At 50.5% G+C, this 5000-nt stretch overlaps 1 protein-coding gene across 1 annotated transcript in view; it reads left to right on the top strand.

Annotated features, from left to right (window-relative positions):
- Positions 1-5000, top strand: part of LOC146234142 (E3 ubiquitin-protein ligase SH3RF3-like) — a 43887-nt gene that overhangs the window by 667 nt on the left and 38220 nt on the right. The gene's annotated exons all lie outside the window — the stretch shown is intronic.

The following is a 5000-nucleotide window of genomic DNA, read 5'->3' as shown; positions in this document are numbered from 1 at the left end:
GCATTATTTCGACTAATCTTCCTGAGAGATCTCGAATGCCTGGGGACAGAAGAGGCCCTGGAGGTATCACCTGCGCTGGTCGTGTTGCTGGTCGTGTTGCTAGACAGCTTAAGCGGGGTGCTTAAGCGGGGTGCACCTATCAGTCTGTCTCTTTCAGGTAGCCTTCCAATTTACAGCGGGTGTTTTTTTTACGTTGAGGTTCTAAAAAAAACAAAACACAGTGGACATGTGTTCAGCCATCAACTCATGCTAACACATGCCAATACAGGTGTCAGGCTATAGGATAGTCCAAACAATGCATAATAGGACTGTCACACGACTTGAACTGAAAACAGCACCCTTATTCTGTACGGTCCACTGATAAGATCATGTACCGCAGATAGGCAGGCTAGACTTAGCGAAATCCACGTCTGAGGGCTTGTTCATGGCTTCCGCCGCTCATTTGAGTGTCACATCACCCTGTGACTCCCCTCCGCTGCGTGGACCTGCACTCAGCAGCTTCACATCCACTCCATAATTCCTGCCTGTCACACCGGCCCCGACCTGCAGACTGACAGGCACATCTCACTGACTCGAACCGTGGTCATTGATGATCTGTTAATAACTCTGTTGACGAGGATTTATTTTCTCCTGGCTTTGCCGAGGCAGGGAGAGACACGCCGAGTGGCTCGGTGGGGTTTAATAAGCTGCTGTTACCCACCTGCAGTCCTCAGGGACGGGGCAGGAAGTCGCCTGCCATCCCAGTGCAAGGGTGAGAGCAGAGGAGGCCGACTGACTGATTGCATGGTGTCTCTCTCTCTCTCTCTCTCTCTCTCTCTCTCTCTCTCTCTCTCTCTCTCTCTCTCTCTCTCTCTCTCTCTCTCTCTCTCTCTCTCTCTCTCTCTCTCTCTCTCTCTCTGTGTATCCGCCTCTATCTTTCTCCCCCTCTCTCTTTCTCTCCATTTCTTTCTCCACTTCTTTCTCTCTCTCTCTCCATTTCTTTCTCTCTCTATTCTTCTTTATCCCTCTCTCCCTTTCCCCCCCCCCTCTTTCTATACATTGCTTCCTCTCTGTCTCCCCTGAGCTTGCTGGTCTGTGTTTGCTTTAGCTCCTTTGTGAAAGGAGTTCACCCTGGAGACCCAGAGGTAAAGAACACTCCCACTTCCCCAGCCAGCCAGCCAGCCAGCCAGCCAGCCAGCCAGGCAACCCTCCCTCTCCAGCTCCCTCACCCCTCCACGTCAGTCCTTTAGCCTCTCTCGTACTCCCATGGTACTGAAAGGGGTGGTGATTAAAGTGTGAACTAATCTGCTCCAACAGATGTGTGTGTGTGTGACTGCATACGTGTGGGTGTGTGTATTGCTATTCCATCCTCAGTGTGGGTTTGACTTCCTGCTATGACTCTGTGGGTCTCTGATTTGAAAAGTACAGCCCTTGAAGTCTCAAAATGAACACTACTACATGCTACACCAGAGGAACGCATCATGGCTGAACACAAGACATGTAGTGAACAGGAAGCCAGCCCTGTCCCCAGTGTGTGTGTGTGGATGGACTGGGGAGACTGGACAGATGATCTATCTCTCCCAGTAAGAACAGAGCGGGGAAATGCGCCGACGCAGCAACTAAGCCCATCTCGCTCTGCTTCAGTCGGTTCTAGGAACCCCATCAGCCTGTTTCCTGGGAGGGTTGGACCTGCCTCGACACACCTGGACACATCTTGCATGGATGTTGATGGAAGCTGATGGCATTCTGGTTAAATCCACTTAACCTTAATAGTTTGTGGTCCTTTGTGTAGTGGGAAATAAATCACACTATCCTCAGCTGAATTGTGACACGAAACATGTAAACACTCAGTCCTGCTGATTTTATTTCGAAAATAGAGTGTGTGTGTGTGTGTGTTGTTTGCATTTTCTTTTCCCGAGTCCAAATCCACAGCCCAACAGGAGGACATCAAAGACAGTGTGACATCACTCACCTGCCTTGCTCTTAGACAAAGCCTTTGAAGTTCCTCTACCCATATTTACCGTGGTTTCCATGGTGATGTGTCTCCCTTTACCTACCCTGAGGTTACCAAGGAGATGTCAGGTGTCACCCCTCTCATCTCTGAACGAGACACTGCTCTGCCCTGTTATCAATGTGAGTGTGTGTGTGTGTGTGTGTGTGTAGGGTGTCTTGTCATCTGCAGGGACGGGACTAGTTGGGCCATCAAAGGAGAGGAGTGGACTGTAAAAGTCCCTGTAATGATCTTGTGCTTGTCTCTCCAATGCCGCACAAACCCACGGACACGGCCCCTTACACGGACACGCCTACCAGCACAGACGCACCTATCAAATGTCCATCATGGCTTCATCCTAACAAAGCTCGCAAACCCTCACCGCTCAGCAACAGAAAGGCCTGCAGTGTTTGCGCTAATGTCCCTTCAAAAAACAACCCCGTCAGCCCACACACGGACATGGTGGATCAAATACAAAGCCCCGTAGCTATCCCACGAGCACATAGTGTGTAACAGATGTACCTGTTATGCATACTAAGCAAGGATCCAGAGCAGGAAGTGAGCTACTTGTCAGGGCTGGGGCCACAGCCGACCGTCCTGCCATCTCTGATGTAGCAAAGACTGACGGCACACTTTGAGTTAGAGAGCGCTGAGAATGGGATCAGAGAGAGAGAGATGCAGCGAAGGAACGCCACTCTTATGCACGCACACGCACACAAACTCACACGAAACGTCTGGAAACAAATAGAGAGAAGTCAAGAGAAAGAGAGAGAGAAAGACTCCAGTCAGACTGAGGGGAAACAGTTGAGAGTTGAGCTGACTGGATCTACTCTCCTGCTTGTTTGTCCTCTCGGGTCTCCATGCTGTCACGTTTCCCACCGGGCACGAGAGCTGCACAGGCTGCAGACGCTCTGGCACGGCTTCTCAGCCTCGCCTGCAGTCGTTCATCAGCGGTAAACAGGTGTGCTGGCTGAGGCCGAAGCGCGTACGGGAGAACACTCAGAGGAGCCATCAGTCCCATCCTTGCTGTGTGTCTCTCTCTCTCTCTCTCTCTCTCTCTCTCTCTCTCTCTCTCTCTCTCTCTCTCTCTCTCTCTCTCTCTCTCTTTCTCTCTCTCTCATCTCATCTTTGTACCTCGTGTAGCTCAGCTCAGGTGGAAGAGTCACATTAAAGTTTCACGGCGGCTTTTATATCTGAGGAGAGAGTGAGGCCCGGAACAAGCTTGCGGCCAGTGACACCCTTGCTCTTCGCCGCCCCCCCCCTCCCCCCTTGCCTGCTGACCCACACACACACACTCAGCTGTCGCTGTGCTGGGTCAGGGAGAGTCAGCTCCAAATGCAATCGACAGAGAAGAGTGTTTGAGTGGAGGCAGTCATCGGTACACACACACACACGACACACACACAAAATAAAGAGACAAAAGGGCCACATTCCGAAGATCTCCTAGACAACAGCAGCCACTATGCTACACCCGCTCTCTGGCTTCAGATCGGTGTGCAGAACCCAGCGTGGCGTGTGGAGCCCCCGTGAAACCACCAGCTCTCTGCCCGGCCTCTGTCTCCCAGCCTCTTATTTTTGTGTCTCTATCTGCTTTTCTGCCTCGCTCTCTCTCTGTTTCTGCAGTTTTGCCTCTCTCCCTGTCTCTCTGCCTCCATGTCTCTAAGTCAGGATGGCTCTCTGGCACACAGGATGCGGTGAGCCCAAGGTAATTGCATTCAGTTTACACAGAAGTGGAAGCACACAGACAATAGTGTTTGCTCGAGACACTATGGAAAGAGATGTATGGGTTTGGGACGGTATGGAGCGTGAGGGGGACGGAGGGAGAGCGAGAGAGAAAGAGAATAGAAGATGAATAGAGAGAAATAAAAAGTGAGAGAAAGAAAGTGGAATGTAAGATGGTAGAGAGAGATAGAGAAATAGTGAGAGAGGGGGTGGTATTGGTTTAAGATGTCCCCTTAGGAATATAGAGCCAATGGTTGGTTTGCTTTATTCCTCCGTCTCACACAGTTTGGCAAAGAGTCTCTCATAATTTATTAAGGAGTCAGGATCCTATTTGGTGTGTGTGTGTGTGTGTGTGTGTAGCTCCACGGCTCCAGCCCAGTGTAAAGACCTAGATGAAGCGTAGAGAGGATTCAGAGAGGGCCCTTTGTCTCTACTGACACACAGGCACTGTGACTCTCTCTCTCTCTCTCTCTCTCTCTCTCTCTCTCTCTCTCTCTCTCTCTCTCTCTCTGTCTCTCTCTCTCACACACACACACACACACATTTCAACATAGGCACACATTCGAAACACTTGCAGGTCTACAGAAACACAGAGCCTCGCGCGCACATACACACACACCCGCCCGGCCCATGGAGGGTTTCCTGTGTGTGATACTGCGAGGCTATCGAGGGCAGACGGGCTGTGCAGTATTCATAAAGGGAATGGGTAATCTCCATCTAATGACTGTGAGCTTGTTTACCCTCGCAGATGAAAAGTCTACTCAGCTCCGCTAATAAAAGACTGAGGGTGTGTATGAATGCCTTTTTGGTTTGACATTAATCAACTTGCGCACGCACACACACGGCGCATACACACACACACACACACACACATAAACACATTTTAGGCCAACATAAATACAAACATTGCAATCCTGGCACAGCACTGCTTATTAACATACTGCGAGCGTCTATTAAAGCAACAGCTTAGCAGAGTTTTGTTTGTGAAAGTGGGGAAAGGGAGATAGAGAGGGCAATGATGAAGAGCGATCCAGTTTGATTTATCTCCTCCGTAGGCTGAAAGGCTGGGAGAGAGGGAGAGAGGGAGAGGAATTCATCACTTTGAGATTTGTTCCTGCTGGGCCAGTGGGACAGTCTGCTCTGTGTCTCCTTGTCTCCAAGAACTGGGCCTTGGTGGAGCTGACAGCCTACCCTCCTTGCCTGTCTCTCTATCTCTCTGTCTTTGTCATCTTAATAGCCTACCCCGGTCCATTCCCTTGGGAATCAATCAGAAACAAGGGTAGGATATGGATAGACCGTGCTGGAGGAC

This window comes from Hypomesus nipponensis, chromosome 23 (assembly GCF_054491055.1).
Source record: "Hypomesus nipponensis isolate SF chromosome 23, ASM5449105v1, whole genome shotgun sequence".
In the NCBI taxonomy this organism is placed as follows: Eukaryota; Metazoa; Chordata; class Actinopteri; order Osmeriformes; family Osmeridae; genus Hypomesus; species Hypomesus nipponensis.
The sequence above is the reverse complement of the archived record's forward strand: the minus strand, read 5'-3'. Positions and strand labels throughout refer to the sequence as shown.